Here is a 27,038-nt window from a genome sequence, read left to right as displayed (position 1 = left end):
ACTAGCTCTTCAGACACGGAACTCTGTGTCTCTGATCTGTTCTACTGACACGAAAGAACCATATGGTCTGTCATTGTTTACATTTCTCTGTACTGAAAATAAGGAGAAAGATGACTGGAAGCCTGAGGTGGACAGTGGTCGTAGACTGTATCTGTGTGCGTTGAGTGTGTCAGCCATGCTGTGCATCTGGAGAGGAAGACTGTGTGTTGTGGAGAAGGTATGTGACAATTGCTATTGGTGTATGACTTGGAGTCATTCACCTGCGTTACCCAGTCTCCTAACTTTGTATATATATATATATATATATATATATATATATATATATATATATATGTGTGTGTGTGTGTGTGTGTGTGTGTGTGTGTGTGTGTGTGTGTGTGTCTAAACCCTCACTATATACAGCTACATACATAGATATACGACAACGTACGCCAAGTTCATCTAAGATGAACTATTGGGTTGGACTTGACTGGGACTCGAACACTCTCGCCCGTGAGATTCCATGGGTCTTAGTCATTATTTGTGTGTTACCGGGAGAGAAAGTCTTACTCGCGTGGGGTTCAGTCTTTTAAAAAGCCTTATGATCACACCGTCCAGAACCTCTCGAGTGTATTTGGGTGACTGAGGGGATACGACCAACACTCTGTCACCGACTTCCAGATTCCAGGAATGGGTTTCCTCGACAGTGGACCTTCTACCATTCTGATGACTCGGACAGCCCTTCCTGGACCAGTTTGCATGGCTCCAGCTGGTGATTTCGTAGATCCAGCACGTACTCGTAAGGTCGTCTTGCCTTGGAGGCTCCTAACTTCTTTCTACCTAAAGCTGCCTCAGTGGGCATCTTAACAGGACGGCAGCAGTACAGCCTAGGGTAGAACTTTCCTATTTAGTCTCCAGCTGGGCAAATAGAAGAGCGCCTAGTTACCTCCTCACTGCCAGTAAGGCAGAGCGAAGGTTTCCGGACACTTCGCTTCATACTCCAGCAAAGTCAGGATATGCCAGTTACCCTGGCTTCCCCCGGGGGACCTATAAAATTAAGCGCCACCCGGAGAAAATGGTTAATCGTAGAGGGTGACTTTTCCAGGAGCTTTCTTGGTCCTTCCCCCTTCTTTCTTATGGTCCCCTGAGAGATATAACCTACTCCTCGCGAAGACAGTGAATCCAGGATGTGATTCACTTTCATTTTAATCAAATAACATTCACTCATGAGTGACTCCTGGCCAACCTTCCCTCCCTCCATTCTTAAACTTCGAGGTTAGGTGGCTGGCCTCTGAGGTGACCATACCACAAGTAGAGCAGTCACTCAAGGCGTTCATGCGAAATTGTATCCTCAACTTGATTGCTTTCTCGGACAGCAATGTACAGGGACTCACCAGCCTCTTGCTACCCTTGGAAGTATGGGTAACCTGTGCTCAAACTCTCCCGTCCATATATATACCAGATCCCTTATACGCCTTCACACTCACTGGTCTTGCTATTTCGTCATTTCCACAGGAAGTCTATGCACCTTTGTTTGCCCTATTCCGGCTTTGCTGGATTAGATGGGATGCGGCTTATTTACCTCAATGAAGTCATCTCCGGGTGTCAACAACTGGAGCCACCTTTTACCACGCCATTCACCATGTCTTTCACCATGTCTACGATATAACATACATATCCTGAGAAGAGCCTCAGGACACTAGACCGCGTCTCTCTATTTAGTATCCTCGCATCTCGAGACACGAGACCTTCTCACATGAGCTCCAGTACAATTTGTGTCGCGTGGGAGAGTGGCTGGCCTGTCCTTCCCCAAGAACCTTTACTTTGACACGAGCACTTCCTTCCTCCTCTTGACATGGCCGTGTCTGAGGTTCGTTCCTTAGCTCCAGCCTCCGGTACTGTTACTTTCTTGACAGCCATTTGCATCTGGGATGAAAGCAGTTTGCTAATACTTGATAGCTTAGTGTCCTTGCTTGCCACAGCTCTACCATGTCAGGGTGTGGGCTTAATTATGCTGTTCCAGCAGACTCGTGGGAGGAAGACGTATCGTACCTGAGGCCAAGTTGACTTACGGTGGACCTGACGGGCATCAGTCCAGCCCTCCAGAGCCAATAGAGCCTTAAACTTACTGTTAATGTCTTGCCATATAACAGCCTAGGTAATAGATCCAAACTTGATTAATGAGTCAGTTCACAACGTAGACTAGAAACCATAAGACTCGTCAGTTATTCATATCATATAGTGTCTGGGGTCAGGGGCCTTCGCCTGTAAAAGTCTACCCTTGTCCCAGTCTGTATTATTGGGAGTACAATTTCGTCAAAGAGCTTCTCACTCCAAAGGAGTTTACATCTCCTTGCTACTGGAAGAAGCGCAGCCTTGGTCTGTAGGGGCCTATAGAAAAAAAATCCTGGGTAACGCCAGGTCTCTTCCAAAGAAATTAGCCCGGGGGGGATAATAAATGGAATTCAAGTAACCAGTTTCTTAGAGGGACACTAAAGACAACCTGCTAATGACATACTTCTACAAGAGGAATCGGTTTACATCTTGCAAGGAACAAAGAGTTTTCAGCAGGTACTGCATAACGTGAAAATACAATATAGTTTTTTCTTTTTACAGACACTTTTCAGCAAGTACTGTATGAAGTAGAAAATACAATACAGTTTTTTTTTTTTTTCTACAGACATCACTTATAAAAAAGATACCAATACAGCTTTTTTACAGATCGCATTTCATAAAAGAAAACAATATCATATTTTATTTTTGCAGACACTTTGAGATAACATGCTGATCATTACATTATCATGGGATCACTTTCATCATGTCGTTATCCTTGGCTATTGTACCATCAAGGGGGATCATTGTACACGACTCTGACCACTGAAGTAACTACATCTATAACTTGAGGCGAACAGTTTGTTGCCAATGTGTGTTTTGCTTCTGTTAAATACTGATGTTTTGTGCGGATTCTGAAGGGTCTCTGCTACCAGCCCATCAGACCTTCATTGTAAGAATGAGGTCCGTTGGATTCCAAGCCTCGATAGATGATAGGAATATCCAAGAACTGAAGCATCGCTATGTTTTGTCTCTACGATTCAGCGCAGCGGTGTGTAGAGGTCTGGGGACAGGATTTTTGTGTAGGGGTTGAAGATATGGGATTTACAGAGAGAGAGAGAGAGAGAGAGAGAGAGAGAGAGAGAGAGAGAGAGAGAGAGAGAGAGAGAGTGAAATGCCTGATGAAAACTGACGAGAGAGAAAGAAATTGGCGAAAATGAAGGAAATGTTAGAGTAAAAATCCACTTCAGACTATCAGGAGACGAACTCTCGGCACCATAGAAAAAAATAGCTACAAATCCTTTTGACAATACGTGAAATTCGACGATAATTTCCTATGAACGATGGCTAATGAGGATCTCATTAGGCGTTTCTCTTAAGACTAGAAACATTCATGTACACTTCATATCTAGTAATTTAAAAGCAACTAATTACATTTTCACGGCACATCGTCTTTCGTAAACCAGTCAAGAAAGATATAGACACACATATATGTCAGAACATGCGTGTACTGCTGTCATCTAAGACCTATATGTCATAGATTTGAGCTTTATCGGTCCAGGTACTTCGAAAAATAAGTAAAAATCAATGTTATGTGTAAGTCTGTGTAGGTAGGTGCCCTCAAATTCAAATCAATCAGTCACCGTAGAGTGTAAGTATGATGGTGTAAGTATGACATGACTACCATACACTGTTCTCGAGCTGTCAGACAGACAGACACAGGGGTGACGACATGGCGTCCCTAATACAGTACGTATTGAGAGGAGCCAAAAATCCAGCCAGTTTACCTTCACATTAATAGGTACAGCGGTCAGTTCAGTGGCATGAAGTGGTTACATAAGCCTTTTCCCCTGATTCCAAGAACACGGAGTGCTAACACAGTTATACAGTCGGTGTCAAAGAATGAAGTGTGACGTGTGTGTGCTCTTCATCATCAACGGCGGGAGACCCTTTGGTCCAGGGTGGTAAGAGGTTGATAGAGACATATAGGGTTAGGGTGAGGGAGGGGAGAAGCTGGGTGAGGGGGTTGTGCTGGAGGGTTGGTCGCATGGAGAGGCTGCGCTACAAGTAAGGTTGAGGTAGAGCTCTTAGGGGGAAGTTAAAAAAAGGGAGACACAGACGGCAAAAGGGGGCTTTTCACGTTCAACTGTGACACACCCTATGTTAAAGTAGACCTTCACTACCGCGGTAGATGACCTACTCTCTCTCTCTCTCTCTCTCTCTCTCTCTCTCTCTCTCTCACTCTCTCTCTCTCTCTCTCTCTCTCTCATTTTTGTTGCGTTGATGCACGGTAAATCTACGTATGTCCCATATTCATTCTGTTACAATATCATCGTTTTACCTATTGCCTCTCTATGTCCAGATGACTGTTTCCTGTGCAGTCGAACTCACATTTAAGTGGTCGGGTGGTTGGCTGGTTAGGATTGAGGCATATTACCATTAAAGGTCGTTAAGGTCAAGTTATAACCATGACCATTAGAAATCTATAACACCTTCTTCAGGTATGATCACATAAGACACTCACTATCAGGTGCTCAGGAAACATAACACAGTCACTATCAGGTGATAAGGAATCACATATCACACTCACTATCAGGTGATGAGGAATCACATAACACACTCACTATCAGGTGATAAGGAATCACATAACACACTCACCATCAGGTGATAAGGGATCACATAACACAGTCACTATCAGATGATAATGAATCACATAACACACTCACCATCAGGTGATAAGGAATCACATAACACACTCACCATCAGGTGATAAGGAATCACATAACACACTCACTATCAGGTGATAAGGAATCACATAACACACTCACTATCAGGTGATAAGGAATCACATAACACACTCACTATCAGGTGATACGGAATCACATAACACACTCACTATCAGGTGATACGGAATCACATAACACACTCACTATCAAGAATCACATAACACACTCACTATCAAGAATCACATAACACACTCACTATCAGGTGATACGGAATCACATAACACACTCACTATCAAGAATCACATAACACACTCACTATCAAGAATCACATAACACACTCACTATCAAGAATCACATAACACACTCACTATCAGGTGATACGGAATCACATAACACACTCACTATCAAGAATCACATAACACACTCACTATCAGGTGATAAGGAATCACATAACACACTCACTATCAGATGATAATGAATCACATAACACACTCACCATCAGGTGATAAGGAATCACATAACACACTCACTATCAGGTGATAAGGAATCACATAACACACTCACTATCAGGTGATAAGGAATCACATAACACACTCACTATCAGGTGATAAGGAATCACATAACACACTCACTATCAGGTGATAAGGAATCACATAACACACTCACTATCAGGTGATAAGGGATCACATAACACACTCACTATCAGGTGATAAGGAATCACATAACACACTCACTATCAGGTGATACGGAATCACATAACACACTCACTATCAGGTGATAAGGGATCACATAACACACTCACTATCAGGTGATAAGGGATCACATAACACACTCACTATCAGGTGATAAGGGATCACATAACACACTCACTATCAGGTGATAAGGGATCACATAACACACTCACTATCAGGTGATAAGGAATCACATAACACACTCACTATCAGGTGATAAGGAATCACATAACACACTCACTATCAGGTGATACGGAATCACATAACACACTCACTATCAAGAATCACATAACACACTCACTATCAGGTGATAAGGAATCACATAACACACTCACTATCAGGTGATAAGGAGTCACATAACACACTCTCGCTCCACATTGCTGAATATCTAAGATACTTTAAGATAACAACAACAGCATTATCCTCCCTTTTGCGAGACTCACTTGACCGCGCGCCTTCTTGTCTTCTCCTGGCCGACACAACTTTCCCTCCACAGTCCACCAACTCATTTAAAGAATAAACAAACGCACATACCTTGACGCACGCCCCTGGGAACTTCTGTGCAACTCTTCCTTAACCTTACCTGAAAAAGGGGAAAAAACAAACTTTTATCTTTTGGGCGAAAGGCTAACACGAAGAAAATCAGGATTATAAAAAGTGAACAAGATGGTACATGAAACTTTTATATATATATATATATATATATATATATATATATATATATATATATATATATATATATATATATATATATATATATATATCTTTTTTTTTTTTCATACTATTCGCCATTTCCCGCATTAGCGAGGTAGCGTTAAGAACAGAGGACTGGGCCTTTGAGGGAATATCCTCACCTGACCCCCTTCTCTGTTCTTTCTTTTGGATATATATATATCCCTGGGGATAGGGGAGAAAGAATACTTCCCACGTATTCCCTGCGTGTCGTAGAAGGCGACTAAAAGGGAAGGGAGCGGGGGGCTGGAAATCCTCCCCTCTCGTTTCTTTTTTTTTTTTTTCTAATTTTCCAAAAGAAGGAGCAGAGAAGGGGGCCAGGTGAGTATATTCCCTCAGAGGCCCAGTCCTCTGTTCTTAGCGCTACCTCGCTAATGCGGGAAATGGCGAATGGTATGAAAGATATATATATGTATATATATATATATATATATATATATATATATATATATATATATATATATATATATATTTACTTCCAGTCTAACCAACTCCCATCCGCTAACCCACAAAGAGACACACAAATCGTCACATTTTGCCGCACTTGGGTATTCGCGTCACCCGCTGGTGTTTGTACAGTCAAGCCACCATTATGAGCGTGTAACCTCGCCCGGGACACATCACCGGAGCATAAGACGAACCAGCGGTCAGCCACCAGCAGCCGCTGGTATCGGGTGTGGCACTGCATACAGGACGATGGCTTACGTCTCCCTACAATGCCTCACAGATCACTTACCGTCACTGGAAGACCAGGTCTCGCCTGCCCATAAGGAGGGAAGAGACCAACATGCAGATAAAACTTGAGCTGTTAAATGCGTGTATTGAAGTCAAACAGTAAAGGACATGTACTTTTGAACAGAAAAAAGTAGAAAATTTCTTTCTGATTTTGGAATTTTAGTATTCTTCTCCCCAAGCTTAATTGTCTGTTGCTGTTTGCATCCCTCGCTATCACGTGGTAGATTCAGGACCTAAGAGAGAGAGAGATAGATAGATAGATAGATAGAGAGAGAGAGAGAGAGAGAGAGAGAGAGAGAGAGAGAGAAGAGAGGCGTCGCCTCCTCACGTCTTTCGCCGTGGAAGTGTTGTCCTCCGGACACACACTACGTGTGCGTATCGTTCAGTAGATCCACTAGGCGCTCTATGGTGTTCCGCCACGAACTCACTCGGTGTGTACTGTCCACTCGTTCCCACCTCGGTAGGTGGTAGGTAGCCACGGACCAGAGAGGTATACCACCAACACACACTACCCGCCTGGGTATCGGTAGTGACAACTACGTGTTGAGCCACCACCTCAGTGGCTGTCAAACTTCACTCCTGTTACCCAGTTGGCTCTTTCCTGTACATGCCTCACGCACGATTGATTGCTGGCGTTCAATCCGCAAACTTACAGTTGCATAACACTTGACCTCTTATAACCCTAGATTCACAAGTGGTGAGCGCTACGCGCTACTTCTTTCCTAAGTGCTGGTAAGTGTTCATGCACTAGGTCTGCCTCATGGCACATTTTGTTACTTCACTGCTCTTCCTTTCTGTGTCTTGCGTGATAATCATGAATGTGTTTATGAGAACAAGCCAGTAGATATAAGGTTAAAATTGTGTGCGTGAACACAGAAACTTCTATATGACATAGATCGAGAAGGACAGACTAAGATGGCTGCATTATGCTCTGTACTCATGGATTAGGAGGGAATTCTGTGTCTGCTGTGTTGCACAGGCTACTTTACCACGTCCTTAAGTTTAGGCTTCCTGGCCGACAAGGCAACTCAAAGGCAAAGTCACACAGACCAGAATTCACATGTAATTGCTGACCAGGTTACGCCGTTTGCAGGGGGTGTGCAGTTGAAGCCATTGTTCGCTTGTTCTTGACACCTCCTCGCAATGGCAGTTTGTGGGCTTTAGGCCTATCAACAGCCAGGGTCATTCTGGCCATCAGCACAAAGCTACATCTGATGTTAAGGATAATTCAAGTACACATACAATCTGACCATGAATGTGTCCCTTGTGCCAAGGCTTGTCTCTCACCCTCCTGCATGTTCAAGCCCCGAGCACTAAAGTAATTGTTCACTCCATCCTTCCATCTCGAGTTCAATATACCACTTCTCCTTGTCCCGTAGACTTCAGACGCATGTATCCACTTCGTCAACCTCTCCTCACTCATTTTCTCCAAATATCCAAACCATTTCAGCACACTCTCTTCACCTCTCCCAACCATACTCTTCTCATTACCGCACCTTAATCTTACCTTATCAGTACTTACTCGGTCCACCTTCCTCACGCCATATATTGTTCTCAAACATTTCTTTTCCATCGCATTCACCCTCTTCTGTAACATTCACATCTACCTATAGCCCATGCCTTGGATCTATACAACACCGTCGGGAGTACTATACCTACAAACATGTCCACTTTCGTCCTACCCGACAGCGATCTCACTCTCCACACATTCCTCATTGCTCCCAGAACCATCGGCCCCTCAACCACCCTGTGACTCACTCTCGCTCCCATGGATTCATTCGCTGGCACGTCCACTCCCAAGTACCCAAAGCACTTAACTTCCTCCAAATGTTTTCCATTCAAACTTGCACCATAACTAAACTATCTCTGTATTGCTAAACATAATAGTCTTACTTTTACACACACACACACACACACACACACACACACACACACACACACACACACAATAGAAATATCGCTTAACTTATATGTACAATCACCAAAGTATGTATAACAGTAAGACAAAAAACACAGATATGGGAAACGACCAGATCTATTCGCAGTGCATAATGAGAGGGAAGGGCTGGCAACCATCTCTATTTACACGCGATCTCTAACCAATAGATTAACATTTAACCGACGCAAACATTCCTCACGGCTGTATGAGCACGACCGAGCAACGAGATCTATGTAACCGTGTGGACCCACAGCAACCACATACACGACCGGACGGGAGCCGACCAGATAATGATGACTGCCTGAACCGGGATGAAGGACTGACACTAAACCAGGCTCTACCCTAGTTACAGAGAGAGAGAGAGAGAGAGAGAGAGAGAGAGAGAGAGAGAGAGAGAGAGAGAGAGAGAGAGAGAGAGAGAGAGATCTACCACAAACTACCACTACAGTGAGAGTTAAGAAACCACAGACTCCCACCACGAGTCAGTGCCACCAACTACCAGGGGCATAATCTACCACAAACTTCTACCACAACGGACCAAGAGGTACCACCAGCTACCAGTAACTCTTACAACAAGGACATCTGACTACCAGCAAGTACAAGGAACCACGAAGGTTAGATTCAACACCAGCTACTACCATGTGGGTAATACCATACCAACGGGTTACTCCCGCGCGAACCGTTTTACCAGCCACCACAACGAGGACAGGCAACTGCCACCGACTTCGAGGACACATGCATACCACCAGCAGTCATCCGTAGAACGATCAGCTATTCACTTCCCACTCAGTTACTAACCTCAATCGTCACAAGAGGCCACTTCACTACATTCAGTCATCACGGGGATATGTTAACAACCTACAACGATCAACTACAACAAGGACAATCAGACTGGAGCCAGGAGGAGACCACAACCATCTACCACCAGCCATCTAAGGCACAGACTCTACAGTGGGAGACACTTGAACTATCGTCATCAACCACTAGAATGGCAGTTAGCCACCTTGACGAACTAATGTGGATCGCTATCACCGTGAACCACAGTGAGAGATAGTGGTCACTGACCACTGTCAACCCCACTGAGGAGCAGGAAGCTCCACTGATTAATCATAAAAGGAAAAAATATTATGTCTACCAGAGAACTGCCTGTGTGTACAGTCCACATAGCATTCCCATCAACTCCTTAGGCGACTGACCAGTCTATCAGATAGCCAGTCCCAGAGAGAAAATAGATTTGGATTTTTTTTTTTATTTCTCTTCTCATCCAACACCAGCTGGTTTGGAACGATTGGATTTCATATAGATACTGACCAGTATTACCACAGAGACGTGTCTGAGGGCATCATCTGAAAATGCCATCTCGAGGATACAAGCGCAGAGGTGAGGAAGTCTGTTACTTTGACGACCGTGGCGCATTCACGGGCAGCCCGGGGGCTGGAGCAGCAGTTGTTCGAATCCTGGTGACGGTAACAGGTCCACAGTCAACCCAGCTGTTCATCGTCCCATTGGAGTTGGTCGATAAGATAGATACATGACTTAGGCTAGGATATATATATATATATATATATATATATATATATATATATATATAGGGAATAATATATATGTATATGTATACATATATTGGAAAGGATCACAAATTGGCGCGTGATCAAGTATATTCGTTTCAGTCCACGGGGAAAATGAAACACGATAAGTTCCCAAGTGGTAACGAAAAAAGAATATGATCCTTAACTCTAACGTCACATTTTCATTTCTCTTTAACACGTCTCATTTTCCCTCATTCAAAGTTACCGTAGGAACATGTAGTGTTGTCACTTGGTGAAAATGTATAAAGTGAAAGTGATTCCCGTTGGCTGCTCCCTCAGGTGGTACTTACCTCGCTTCTACTGGCTAGAAAGAAAAGAAGAAACTGCCTCTGGCTAATCTAAGCACTTAAGAGTAAACACAGTCAAGCTCAAATCCCCTTAAGAGGTTTCAAGAGCCTTAAAGTTCATCCTCTTAAATACTGTGCCTTGATATTACATCCTTAGAGTCATCTTTGTCCTGCTAAGGTTTGAAACCATGTGTGTGTGTGTGTGTGTGAGAGAGAGACAACAAAATGTTAAAGCAATTTACAGGAGCAGGTTGTGCCATTACCCTGCTACTCCTACCTCCGCATCAATGCCACTACCCTACTACCCCTACCTCCCCACCACTGCCACTACCCTATACCCTATACCTCCCCACCACTGCCACTACCCAACCCTATCCTACCTCCACTCCACTGCCCTACCCTACCATACGTCCCCACAACTGCCACTACCATACTACCCGTACCTCTCCACCAATGCCACTACTCTAACCTATCCTACCTCCCCATCACTACCCTACCCTACCATACGTCCCCACCACTGCCACTACCCTACCCTACCTCCCCACCACTGCCACTACCCTTTCCTACCCTACCTCCCCACCACTATCCTATCCTACCTCCCCACCACTGCCACTACCCTACCCTACCCTGCCTCCCCACCAATGCCACTACCCTACCCTACCCTACCTCCCTACCACTGCCACTACCCTACCCTACCTTCCCACCACTACCATACCCTACCTCCCCACCACTGCCACTACCCTACCCTATCCTACCTCCCCACCACTGCCACTACCCTACCCTATCCTACCTCCCCACCACTACCCTATCCCTACCTCCCCACCTCTGCCACTACCCTACCCTACCTCCCCACCACTGCCCTACCCTGCCTCCCCACCACTGCCACTACCCTACCTTACCTCCCCACCACTACCATACCCTACCTCCCCACCACTGCCACTACCCTGCCCTATCCTACCTCCCCACCACTACCCTACCCTGTCTCCCCACCACTGCCACTACCCTACCCAATCTCCCCACCACTACCCTACCCTACCCAACCTCCCCACCACTACCCTACCCTACCCTACCTCCCCACCACTGCCCTACCCTGCCTCCCCACCACTGCCACTACCCTACCCTACCCCCCCGCCACTGCCACTACCCTATCCTACCCTACCTCCCCACCACTGCCACTACCTCCCCCACCAACAGTCAACAAGGTTTAGTGTCAATAAATGTCAGGTTGGACGTCGTTACCTGATGGGATGACGCCAATTAATTCCTTCGCTCACCGCTGATCCTAAAGGTCACGGGGTCACCGCCCACCTGTGTCCTCATTCACTTCAGAGGTCACCTGTGCCCCTTGCTTCAGAGGTCAATTTTGTCTCGTACCTTACAGGTCACCTGTGGCCTTGACCTCGGAGGTCACCTATCCTTATTGCAGAGGTCACCTGTCTCCCCTTATCCTAGAGGTCATTCGTAACTCTTTGATTCAGAGGTCACCTGTGACCCTGACCTCGGAGGTCACCTGTCCTTATTGCAGAGGTCACATGTCTCCCCTTATCCCAGAGGTCACTCGTAACTCTTTGATTCGGAGGTCAACTGTGTTCCATTATCTCAGAGGTCACCTGGGCCTCCTTACCTCAGAGGTAATTTGTGCTTCAGTTCACCTTGACCCCTTACTTAGAGGTCACTTGTCTCCCTTAACTCAGAGGTCACCTATGACCTTCTGAGTTTTGCTCCTTACCTGAGAGGCCAGTAGGAGTTCATACAGTTTTATTGAACATGTCACTTTTCTATACATATGGCACGACATGTTTCGTGGAGCCAATCCACCTCATCAGGTGCCAGTACTTAACAAAGTTACTTACAACTCGACATCACGAGAGAAGAATCATCTGGGAATTAGAATGTAAGGAGAAAAATATTATTGAAGAAAATCGGGTGATTTTACCAAGACGTCGAAAACTAAGTAACTAAGCAATATTTGCTTACGGGCCTTAAACATGCACACGGCCCACCATTTACAGTTCTTGGATGGTTACCAATCCCTTCCAATTCCCTCCATGTCTATTTGTTAAGTGGTTACTGATCCCTTTCATATCTGTCCACAGTTTTCGTTTTGGAAGTCTTCACTTACAGTGTCTTGAATGCAGTCACCTATAGACACAAACATCCACTGAATTCCTGGCTTCCTCGTGGGCGCGTCCCTAGTATGGTGGATGAGAGGAGCCCGAGCTTACTACCAAGGGTACACCTTCGTCAGCCTTGAACCTTCCTGGTGCTGACAGGCCCTGCTGACCGAGCGCCCTAACCCAGCCTTACATGAGACCCCCAGACGCGCTGACGAGCTCGAGGTCTCCCTGAGAGTAGTAGTAGGAGGAGGAATGGGAGTCAAATACATCAGGTTTAGGTCCAAATTTGATTTAGAATGTGAAGGTGTTTAGTAGCGAAAGGAAGGCCACGTCTGGGTGATTGTAAAGCCAACTATTTTTTCTCAGGAGTGTTAGGGACCCTTGAAACTGACTAAGGATTCTTTCATTGATTCCCTTGGTCACCGTGACCCACTTTCGATACCTCAGAGGTCGCCTTCATCACCATTCATTGACCCTATGGTTGCCATCCACTAATGGCCGTGCAGGTTAAGCGATTCCTGGTACAGAGTACAGTACCTGTTTCCTGTACTATCTTCACAGACGTATTGGACCAGGGACGAAGATACAGTCATGAATGAAACAGGTCGGCATCTCCATGAACTACTGACCTACACCTACTTCAAATCAGCGACCGCAGAGGTCATGCATCTTTCGCTGTTACCAGTGATCCAGGAGGTCATCTCACATTAGCAACACAGACCCCAGAGGTCACGCCCAACCCACGTGCAACCTGACCACCTCCGTCATCCACACACCCACCCGTCTTTCCCAGTGAACCAGTCATCCTTACCAGTGAATTCTACCGTCTCAAACAGTGTACATACAGCTCAGCTACCGTCTCCATCATCGCCTTCCAGTTAACTTGACACACCAGTTAGTGGCTAATCTCTTTCATATCTGTTTATGATATTTATTTCTCGAGTCTTCTACCAACCGTGTAAACTTGTTATTATACCCACAACATCACAAAGTCACCTGTTGGTGTAACTCAACCACGGCAAGCACCCAATATTAAAAGTAACCCGATAGGTCAAAACTCCCCATATATATATATATATATATATATATATATATATATATATATATATATATATATATATATATATATATGTTTGTGTGTGTGTGTGTGTGTCTGTGTGTGTATAAGGTGAAACTGCGCATCAGTATTAGTTCACATAATTCTTCTATACATTCGGCACATGTTTCATGGAGATAGCCCACTCATCAGGTACCAGTACTTAATAGATTAAGTTGTTTAAATCCCAACATCACAACGGAGTACCGCCGTCTAGCGTCGTCCAGCACAGACAACACACTGACTTGACCGAGAGTAACCGATGAATGGGAGAGTGATTAAGGTGGGTCACGTGGCGAGGGTTGACCTGGGTAGCTGGGTGTGTGTCATGGACCACTTTTCTCATGTTTTCGCGTATTGTCAAATCTCTCATAATGTTTTGGACAATGATAGGATGGGCTTTAAAGTTACTTGGGGACAAATTAAAGTTCTTAATATTAGCAATTAAGACAGATTCAATGGCGCAGCGTGTGGCAAGATCAACAGAGGGGTATAGAATAAGAGGTTTTTAAGGTCTCCGGTGTAATCGTTTTCTATACCCTGCTGTTGATTATGCCACACGCATAAATCTCCAACACTACAAACACCACCACCACCATCACCACCACCGCCATGACCCTACTGTACCACAGACTCCACCACCATGACCCTAATGTACCACAGACTCCACCACCACCACCATGACCCTCCTATACCACAAACACCACCACCACCATCATGACCCTCCTATACCACAAACTCCACCACTGTTCCATCCTAACTATATAACCACCACCAACAAGATCCTCCAACACCAAAACTGTCACCAACTCGACCCTCCAACACCACGAATACCACCATAGCCAACTCCACCTGTGGTCTTCCGCACAACCAACTCCACCATGACCTTCCCATCACCACAGACTCCACCACAACCAAATCCGTCATGACCTTGTGACACCACAACCACCATCATCACCCACGAACATCACAGTCACAACGGCAATGACCCACGCCAACTCCAGCACCACCACCAGTGACTCTCTCTCTCCCCTCCCCCTCACTCCAGTACACCAAGCTCCAACACAGCCACTCTCCAACATTACAATCACCCCCCCCCCCCCACCACCACCCACACGATAGTTACCGACAGTTCCATCGTAACAAGCCACTGATCTCAGCACCTGCGTCACCACACTCCCCTGACGATCGCAAGCGACGCCACACCACCGCATACCATAGCTACTCCTGCACCGTGTCAGTTATTAAGGTTAAAAGGATTATCGCTTTATGATATACATCAATTTCATACGAGTATTATTACCCCATACAAAACGTGATAACTAATGCGGCCTTCCCTGGTATTTAATAGCTTTAAAGAGTTTTTGATACTGCATAGATTCCGCTACTACAGAGAGTATATGTTCCAGAGTTCTTGATCCTAGACCCCAACATCCCGAGTAGTGGCTGGACTGAGCTCATGCATTGCCGCACAGTCGTGGACTTTAAAGGCATCCATTAAATTCTCTATGGGATTAATGCCCATGTGAGTTTCAAGGCCATTTAAAGGCAAGTTATTTCGCTGGATTCAATTACAGTTCTTAACTTTTCTGGAAGTGTTGTAAGGCTGCCAGATCCTCTTACTGGAAAACTTCGTCTGAATTTTTGGATACGACTTCATCTACTGGAAGTAATCTTTAGTTGAAAAGTTCAGTAACTGTTTTATCCACGACTGATTATTTCTCCAGCAGAAATGAATGATCGAGTGTTGGGTCTACAGCATATGTGATTGAGAGGGTGTGTTGGAGCCTGTTCACTGCTCCCTGTTGTGGCGTTATCACCTTAGGTCTTCTCTTTTCCGTCATCAAGTCTGATCTGTGACGCTCCACTTCATAATTTGATTGATCTGAGAGCACCAACTTCCCCCCACCCCAATCGTCTACACCCCATCCCACCCTCACCACCATCTCACTCACACCACCACCCCACCCGCATCACCATATCTCAACCGCACCACCACCTCAACCGCATCACCATCCCTCCCACGCCACCACCCCACCCGCATCACCATCCCTCCCACACCACCATTTATCACCATCATCTCTCACTACAGTCTCCACCACCACCACCACCAACGTCCACCACCACCATTCCCCATCAACCAGCGCCCCATCCACACCATCATCACCCAGGAGGTAAATGCCTGGCCGAAATAGAAAGCGAGATGATGGCGTCAAGGAGCGCATCTTGTCAAGTGGTAGAAATCCCGACCTAGCAGCGAGTAGCGGCGTTTGCATATCTTGGTCATGAAGCCAACATTAGCCGTGATCCAGGCGAGTGGTCTTATATCCTCCCTGGGCTGATAGAGACGTGGCGAAGGGCGGCGATTGGGGGTAAGAGAGACGAAGACTGATGATAGGGAGGGAGGGATGGAGGGAGGGAGAGAGAAAGAGGGAGGGAGCGAGGGAGGGAGAAAGGAGGGCAGACTCAGTCATGACGGGAAACTAAGCGAAGGACGTGATCCGCAGGCCCGAGGTGTGGAATGGACTACTAGTAGTGACGAGAGGCGGAGCTGGTGGGGTGAGTGAGTGAGTGAGTGCTGGACCTCCACTGATGAGAGATGCCGAAGAGGGTAACTACAGCGGAACTGGGAATCCGAGTATGGAAAAATGACTGTTATGGAACTAGGGAAGGGAGAGTGTGTGTAAAGTTATTATCATGGAACTGTGAGTGTGAACTGGAGGATGAGTGTGATGGATCCAGCAGCGTGAGTGGAAGGATCAGTGTGAGCGAGATAACTGGTGGAATATGGTCAAGAAGACACAAGAAGTATAACGCCTCAACATAACCTGTGGTGTACTGTAAGGCTTACCAGAATATCCCTGTAAAGAAGATGACCTGCTGTCAGAGTTACATCTAAGAGGAAATGGAAATGAAAAAGTGGTTAAAAACATTACAATCACATCCAGGTACACGCATGAGAAATTACAAGCTGTTCACATCGTATATCAGGACAAAACTAGAACATGCTTCGCAGCTTTGGTCAACGCACCTTAAAAGAGAACACAGAACTGAGAAGGTTTAATGGAGAACGAAACAGCTGGTACCATAAATAAGACAGATGAGTTACGGTAAAAAGATGAAGACCATAAGGTTTCTCCACTGGGGGAGAAAGAGGAGTAAAACATGATTTGATCACAGTCTTCAAGTTTCCCAACCGATTTGACAAAGTCAGTTGCTAACAGTTGCTGGAAAGATGCGAAGATGGGACGACCAGAGACCACAACGTGGAGGCAAATATACGAAAATTGATCGGAAAGATGCTCAGAAATACCTTGATAGTACAAGCGTCTCGGTGGAGGAATGGCACAAGCTAATTAATGGAATGCCGACGGTATGCAGAAGTTTCTTTAGAACGCTCTATGGTCGTAGAGAAAGTCCAAGAGGCTGGGGACCCCACGAGTGTAGAACTCCCTCCGCGCACCTGTAATGGTGGCTATTTACGAGTGCTTATGGCCCCCAACTCTTCAAGCGGAGCTATGATAAGGATGATCAGCCATAAGCTCAACAAATCAAAAAGTCGCCACTTGGTAATGTAAGACTCTGGTCAAGGATGTACCAAAGGAAGGAAGACATCGGCCAAAGATATATCTCACAAGGGCAGACCATCTATCTGTTTATCTTCCTCCATCTATCAATCCATGTGTCCTGAAAGAGGTGACGGAGCTAGCGCAGAGAGAGAGAGAGAGAGAGAGAGAGAGAGAGAGAGAGAGAGAGAGAGAGAGAGAGAGAGAGAGGTTCGTCGTGAGACCGACGAGGTAATAAGTGGGTTGCCAGAAGCCACAGGGGTTGAACCCGTCCACCTCACCCCCAGATACAACCCAAATCTAAAAAAAGAAAATACACTCGAAGGTTGTTTGGCTTCATCAAGACATTTAATCAGGGGAATAGCCCAGGGCGACGAGGGACCCGCCTTCATTACATGCAAAATGAGGTGTGGTGCCACTGGTTTATCCACTCGTCCCACGCTTAACTATCGGCTAAATATTCATCCGCAGGAGAAAATCACTGAGAAATGATTCCTCCGCATCTTCATTGTTGTCCTAAATCATCACAGGATCAGGAGAGGTGCTTGTGCCCCAGCGGCGTCCCCCGCTACAAACTGCATCGCACATTTAGTGTACATTCTGCGCGAGGGAGTGGAGCACAGTCATGAAGAAAACTATTCAAGATCTCTTTTTACATTCCTAAGTCTGTAGTAAGTTATCGGTAATAAGTAAAAGTTTTACGTACGATATGTATATCACCTATTGTGGAACTGTCGCAGCACCCAGGAGGCTAGCCACGTCCACCGGGCAAGTACACAGCTCAAGAAGAATGTTTTTGTGTATCTGTATGTGAGATGTGAGTGCTGGGTCGTTCTGGGGTAAGCGCTCAGTGCTTCCAGCATGTAATAAGCATCTTAGGCATGACGGTCCTCTGATGTGTTGAATCTGGGTATGTAGGATTGTAGAGGTAGGTGGTGTCCAGATAGCAGACGAGAAAGTGTGGCTCGTAGGTGTCTGGGGGATGTAGTTTCAGATGGAAGTCTGTCCGGTGGAGAGTAAGAGGCACAAGGAGTTTAAAGAGGAGGTGCGGAGGTGGACAACAAAGATGGTAACAGGATTAAGCGAACTGATGTACAAGGAACACAGTGAACATTTTTTCATGAGATCCAAGGATAGAACGGCCAGGTGCTATAACATAAGATTAAGCCAAAGAAATGATGTTACGAAAGATGTAAAGAAGTACTTTTGTAGCATAATTGGGAATGAATGGCATTAACTTGATTATGAGGTTATGAATGTACACAGCATTTAGAAACATTGAAGGTTGTATCATGGTAAAAAAATGTTCAAGAGATAGGGCCCACGAGTGTGAAATTCCCTCCCGAAAAAGTAGAAATGGATACATCGAAATAGGTGATTACGCTACTCTATTAACAAGCCATTAAAAGTGATGCATTAATTAATAAGATACCGAGGTAGTTGGGACTGAAGAATATTTCTTGTATCACACTAGTCATGCAGAACACTTCCATCAGTTCTTGTTCTTCCGAGCATCATACACCATATTCAACTGGGGTTATGCCTTCATCAGGTCATAGGTACCTACCGTCACACTAAAAGGCCCTGGTACATTATTACCCGTGAACACCATCCTTCGCCCATAACGAGCGGTTTATCCTCACTCTTATAGCGTGAATATTTTAGAAGCAAACCCAAGTCTCTTACACGATTAGCTGGTGGAGGTCTTCAAGGAGTCAGTCTCGCGAGGAGATGCAATAATGACTCTGGATGTAAAGTAAAGACGAGGTGGCTTCTTTACATGTTCAGTATGTGTGTTTTTACCAGACATGACTTTGGTGGCTGTTTGTACTAACTTCACCGAGAGAGCCTCGTCTGTCGGCACCGAGAGAGCCTCGTCTGTCGGCACCGAGAGAGCCTCGTCTATCGGCACCGAGAGAGCCTCATCTTTCGGTATTCACGAACCTCAATTTCAACAGATGAAGTGAGGCAGGAATGATCTTTTCAGTACCTTTCATCCTGAGCATTTGTTTGCATTTACAGATGGATTAATTGTTAAGAAAAAAAAACCCGACTGCAAGCAGATCCTGCAATGCATTAGCTGCAAGATAGATTATATCAGCTGGCAATTAGCGGCAGTTATGAATTTTGATGACATCAAAGTCATAATGACTTCATAGCTTATTACAGCCATCGCTTCCCTGGCTAGTGATGAAATGAAATATATATATATATATATATATATATATATATATATATATATATATATATATATATATATATATATATATATACATACACAAAATGTTTCAGGATTATAGACGGGTTGGTAGAAGAGCAAAAGCTATGGAAGGGGTAGCAGTACTGCTGAAGCAGGAGTTGTGGCAATGTATGAAAGAGTGCAAGGAAATGAACCTCAGACAGATGTGGGTTAAAGTGAAAGTAGATTGCGAGAAACGGGCGATTATTGGTACTTATGCACTATACAGTGTCACTCAAAACCGTTTTTTCGTTAAGTGGGCTGTCTGAGCAGTTCCCATAGGGAGGCGTTCCCCAGGGAAATTATAAGTTTCGTTTCATTTTGATGTTATTAAAAAGTGAACGGCAACAACCTTCTCATCTTTATCATCTGGACCCCCCACACCTTCGACCCCCTCTTTGAGAAAAAGAAAATCCCATTTCCATTCAGAGACGAATCCTCCAACCATTTTTTTTTTTCCATTTTCTTCTCTCCCTCGGATCTATTATAATCCCGGCCGTTTCCAGAGTCTCTGCCTCGTTACACCAAGATCTTAAATCTACTGTCACAGAAAAATAATTCCGAAGAAAATCATACGCAAACACAATTTCCATTCTCTAAATTTCCACACTGAAAAGAAAACGGGGGTAAAGTCAACAAAGGGCCGTCAGCCTCCCTCCCAGCGTCTCTAATTACCAGCAGAAGAGGGATATTGGACGCACTTTACTACCTCATATCCACACACAGAGCGTACGTTTTACTCGCCATCTATATTACAGTCGTATCCGCCTACAGGAGCCACGCTCGGGATCCTAAAGATAAAACCTTCTTGGACTAGCCTGACAAAATACTGAACTGGGGAGTTTACGTTTAATGACAGCAAAACAACAACTGGTCACTGGTCTGGGGGAATTTAATTGTGTTCTGAAGGATGATGCCCAGTTCGTAGCTTCGGCGGAAACATAGTGATCATTGCCTGTGACCTGAGATTGGCGAAGTGGCTCTGAATATAAGATATCTAGATTTCCATCCTCTTCCTAATCATCAAAGGCTTTGATTCTAACTTCATTTCTGAAGGAGGAGGATTCAGTTCTCCTACAGACAGTATTGTACAAGAGGTTGAGCATCATGGGGTAGAATGCCTCGCAATCAAGATTTTTATTAGGCAGTGTGCGAGCCACGTACAAGATAAAGTGTCGTGAACGCTCGTCGTTGCACTCCAGGTGACACAGGGTGAGGGGCCGCGTTTAATTTCGAATACCACAGACAACCGTAGAGGTGTAAGGAAAGGTCTCACACGAGAAGCGATCTGAGCTTGTGGAAGGGGTCGCTTCTGCTTCAAGAATCCGAGGCAAGTCCTGACCTTCACACACATACACACACTGACCTACGATTGGGAGGTGCTGGAAGTCTTCCAGTTGTAAAAGACATATATAGACGACTGACGTCATGCATTACAGTCTTTTCTGCGTTTCCAAACCGTCAAGCGTTCCCTCCACATGGCCCTGGTCCAATGGTGTAAGTCCTTATAATGATCTCATCATCCAAAAAGATGGCCAATCAAGGTTGAATACAGAGGCCAGTAATGATTCCATCATGGAACATCTAATCGTTTTCTCGGGCTGTAGGCGGCTTTAGGAAGAAGTAACCCCCCTACCCTCCTCTGCTCGACCGTAACATCAACACTTACGGTGGAGCTTTAAAAATGAAACCATTTTTATTATTCTCGTAAAAGCCTCAGTGAGCGATCCTCGAAATTTTTACGACCAGTTATATAAACTCGACGACCACTAAGGTAAATATCGGCGGAGCTGGGGAGCGTTGCCGCCAAAAGAAAGAAAGATAAAAAAAAGAAACTTCGCTAAAAGTTCTTCCGTCTGTAATTATTGGCGGGCTGTGTTCGAGGGCGGGGGATGTTGATGACGTCCAGTGAATCGTGTATTTGTCCGACTTTCTGTGTTTCTTGTGACTTTCGTTTTTGTTTTTGCTATTTCTGACCCATTCCAATCTCTCTCTCTCTCTCTCTCTCTCTCTCTCTCTCTCTCTCTCTCTCTCTCTCTCTCTGGCGATCTCGTAATTCTGAGTATCTCTCTGTCCTCCGATAACTTCTGCCATTTCTGGGGATATTTTGCCGCTTCTGCCCACAATCTTTATGCGATATTCAGACATCCGGGCCAAAACTCCCGGCCCTGAAATGACCCAGAGTGGAGTGTCTTGGGTTGGAAGTGCGTTATTCCAGCCACGAGTCAGAAGTGCTGAAGTAGTGGCCCGCGGAACCATCTAACACTCGTAGTATCACAATTGCTGTACTTACGTTCTACTTAAAAATCTGTTACTGGGTTAGACTTAATGAAATTGATGCGGATACATCATAGACCTATTCTCCTCCATCTTACGTCTGTTCTTTCCGTATCTATTCGTGGTTCTGGCCTCGATAAGAACTTCTATCCACAACTGGATCCTTTAAGATAGGAAAATGGGTTTAGACTCCTCTTTGCACTATGATGTACCTCACTTATCCTTACTATCCTTTCGTGGTGTTCCCTTTGTCCAGCAGATATGATGGGACAGCCAATCCAGCTCTTGCTCAAGCTGTTTCTGATGGATTGATCACCTTTGGTTCAGTTTCCTAATGGATGAAACTTGACAGAGGCAAAAGAAAGACGAGAACATTGTGCTTAGATTCTGAGATAACATGAGAGAGAGAGAAGAAGTCTTGAGTCCTTTGGTTTAGATAACCCTGCCCTCGAGTCCATCCACGCCAGGTCTCCGGTCTACCTAAGGCTAACTCACCAACTGCAGACTCCTTCACAGTGCTTTAGTCGAAGTTCACACCACCCTTGACACCTCTCGTATTACCCTTGTTCGACTGGGACTAACCTTGGCTTAGTCGTGCGAGGGCCTTGGTGACTGTTTGTCACTGTTACAAAGAAGACATGTTGACTGTAATTTTTTTTCTTCGTGTCGAAGGCTTATCTTACGAGGGCTTTTTTCACCAAGGCTTCTTTCACGGCTATGTTCACATCGAAGACAGACATAAGTGAAAGAAACAATAAAAATGGTGACGAAAGAAAACAAATGAAAAGGACCTGTTGATCTCTGGTTAATTCCTACATCCTTTTTATCTTCCTTACTCCATTCACCCGAAGATGGCCTTTGATTGGAACATCTCTTGCTCGTGTGATGGCGGTCGCTACAGGATGAGAAAAAGCAATTCACAGGAGGAAAATGGAGTTTTGGGTTACGTGGAAAACCCAAGTCACATTTGTTAGGAACGACATTGGTAAAAGAGCTTTTGGCAGTGTAGGAACGATTGAATACTGTACAGGTGTCTTGTCCCATGTTGGCGTACGTGAGTTTCAAGCTCGAGGGTTGGCCGCCTGCTGGATGGGCTGGTGGTGACTGACTGATTGCTGGCGTAGAATCTATACCTCTCCTTATCTTTGGGTAGCGACACACACACACACACACACACACACACACACACACACACACACACGCAAGAGATGGGGCCTCACAAGTGTGAAACTCCCTTCCCATACAGTACATATAAGTTATGACAAATAATTAGTTACACACACACACACACACACACACACACACACACACACACACACACACACACACACACACACATGTTCGCGCGCGCGTACGCGGGCGAGGGCTTCCGTGGTGTATTTTCAGAATCGTTGACCATGATTCACGCACGGTCCTGCACGTGATGAGGCTCTGAACAACATAGTCTGGAAGCTTATTATATACGTCGACAATGTCACTGGTATAGAAATATTCCACGTAGTGCAGATCAACTCGGTGACCTTTAAGTTTTGATCCAATCTCTCGTTGGTAGCACTGGAGCTAATGTAAAGACACTTTCTATATCGACGTTCTTGAATGTTCTAAGCATTTTAAAGCAACTTATTAACATGCCTCGCAGCCGCCTCCTGCTTAAAGAGAACAGAATTCGATCACTCAGTCTGCCCTCATTTGGTTTGTTGCGTAAGGAAGGAATCTGTTTGGTAGCTTTTCATTGCTCAGGTTTTAATCTAAGAGTATCCTTTACTCATGTGGGGAGCCAGGACTGCGCTGCATATTCGTGGTTGGGGCCTAACGTGACTCAAGGATAATGGAGCAACTCTAGATCCACGTTTTTGTATGTAACTTTGCGTTACTAAACTCTAACATTCTAGTTGCTTTTTGGCAGCTTCGTTGTTGGAGACCGCGATCCCTTAGATCTCTCCCTCTCTCTCTCTCTCTCTCTCTCTCTCTCTCTCTCTCTCTCTCTCTCTCTCTCTCTCTCTCTCTCTCTCTCTCTCTCTCTCTCCCAGCAGAGCGAAGATGATCTCGTTTTCCTCGCACTTAACAAGTGAATTTTTCCATTACCACTCCATCACACACCTTTCGATTTCGTACCCAATACTGCCCCTCCTTCCACTTCAGGGTATCCGAAGGCACTCCGTGTTAATGGCCATAGCCGAACCCTACATGCTCGAGTACAGTTTGGACAACCATGATCCCAGAACTGTTTCGTTATTCACGATGAAGAGAACCACAACAGCTTCCCTGCTGGGGAGACGAAATGTGTTAGAACATCACGACCATTCTGTCTCTTAATATCTTCAAGGAGGATTATTAGTAGATGTTAGGGACGCATCCCGCCGAGTCTGACTCCTACAGCAATTGGCATAGTCACCCTCACAGCATTATGACCTCTGCGAGACAAGTTCATTTCCTGGGCCTGTAAAGCAATGGCGACTTCTTGCAGGATCTTGTCCTGCGTTTGTGTACTTTAGATGATTCACTACGTTTATTAAGCTGTCCAGCGCATGCGTGGACGTGCGCACTGTTGAGTTCACGTACGAGTGTATAAGGCAGGCGAAATTACAAAATTAGAATGTGTTCAAAGGTCTTTCGCCGGGCCTTGCTAAGGTGGCGAAGGAGCTCAGTTACTGGGAACGGCTAAAATCACATGGTGCAAACACACACACACACGCACACCACACACACACACACACACACACACACACACACACACACACACACACACACACACACACTATTGTGCTGTGGTTAGCATATCAACCTTCCAATCTAAAATGACTGGATTCGAATCCTAGAGAGTTAGTTGGTTGACATCAAACCCAGCAGTTCATCATCCTTTTCGGTGCTGGTCGATAAAGGGGTACCTGAAGTATGCCGGGGACGTGTATACATAAGATTAAGGCATAAGAGACGAGATAACACTAGTGTAAAGCTCTCTATCCGTGAAACACACACACACACACACACACACACACACACACACACACACACACACACACACACACACACCCATACACACACACACACACACACACACGCACACACACACAAGGTCCAACAGTAGCCCGATGTATGGCTGATGTAATTCAGACCGAATAAATGCACAGTAATGAGGATGGGACACAGGCAAAGAGGGCCCTGGTATGACCATTACTACGGGACTGTGGCATGACAATGTCCTGTGACGAAGGGCAGGTCCCGAACAGGAACTACGGTGCCCCTCACTCCATTCACGTGAGGTGCCAACGCTCCATGAACGAAGGATGCCAACGCCCCATTGTAGGATGTCAACGCTCCATTGTAGGATGTCAAAGCTCCATTGTAGGATGTCAACGCTCCATTGTAGGATGTCAAAGCTCCATTGTAGGATGTCAACGCTCCATTGTAGGATTTCAACGCTCCATGAACGAAGGATGCCAATGCCCCATTGTAGGATGTCAACGCTCCATTGTAGGATGGCAACGTTCCATTAACGTAAGCTACCAACGCTCTATGAACGGAGGTGTCTTCGTCTTGTTTGCGTTGGAGACCTTACCTCATTTGCGTCGGTGATGGTGGGAAGAACTGATGAAGAGATGTGAGGATAGAGCGAAAGAGTTTTGAATCATTGGAACCTGGACAATAAAGGAAAACTTTTATGGTATAGAACGAAGTGGAGCAATGTGATATACAGGGGGCGACGTGCTGTCAGAGGGCCGAATCCGGACATATGAAGTAGTCATGGAAAACCACGAAATGGTCTGTGGGGCTCGGCTGTGACTAAGGGGCTTTGGTTTCTTTGCGTTACTCATGAGAGCTGGAGAGTGAAATGTGGGCGAATGAGGCCCTTCTTTTCTCTGTTCCTGACGCTGCCTCGCTACCTCACTCCAAAAGGAGTCTACAGTTTCCTGCGAATGGAGGTAGCGCAGTCCTGGACTGCAGAAAACCTTAACAAGGTCCAGGATAATCATATATTCTAGATCTTAACCACACACACACACACACACACACACACACACACACACATACACACATACACGCACACACACACACTTTATGACAGTCTCCAACACACCCTAACACACTCTTTTCAGTACATATGGCCTTTTTTCATCCATGCTGAGTTAATCAATACCACGTTATCTAAACGCCGTCAGGGATAATTCCCGATGCGTCCAACCGCATTTGACTGCCTCACCAATGTCGTAAAATAATGCCCAAAGTGCAGTATGTATTTTGACCAAGGGTACTGCTGTGTACCACCGACTTTGTGATTCGGCAGATATGCATACAAATGATGGTGACAGTGTGCGACTAAAAGCTAAAAATAAAATTAAAAAAAAATCAACTCCGGTATATATAATGTTTTGAAAAAAATATATATATATGTGCAATAAAAATCTATTGTTCGACAAAATCGGGCCATTACAGTACATTGTGGCGAGGCTGGACGCGTATGAGAGAGGGTGTGGGAGGGGCGGGAGGTGATGGTGGGTTAACCAGTTATATATATGGAGGAGGAGGAGGAGGAGGAGCAAGGGTTAGGGTGTTCCCTATGTTAGAGACCCAGTGACTCGGGCACCAGACTGTGGCGCTAACGCATCTTCATACATACATATATACATACATACATACAAACAGACAGACAGGCAGACAGACAGACATGAACACACGCATGCGTACATACGTATTTATACATTCATACCTGTATACATACAGAGATGAAAACATGCGTGCGCACATACATATATATGTTCATACGTGCGTAGGTACATACATGCAAACACATATGAGTGCATACATAAAACACACGTACATACAGACGTTCATACATACAAACATATATGCATACACACTTACCTACATGCATACATACATACATACATACATACATACATACATAAATGATACATACATACATGCATACGTACATATATATACATACATATTCAGGCATAAACACAAAAAAC

The sequence above is a fragment of the Panulirus ornatus genome, chromosome 31 (assembly GCF_036320965.1).
Source record: "Panulirus ornatus isolate Po-2019 chromosome 31, ASM3632096v1, whole genome shotgun sequence".
In the NCBI taxonomy this organism is placed as follows: domain Eukaryota; kingdom Metazoa; phylum Arthropoda; class Malacostraca; order Decapoda; family Palinuridae; genus Panulirus; species Panulirus ornatus.
This window is presented reverse-complemented; position numbering follows the sequence as displayed.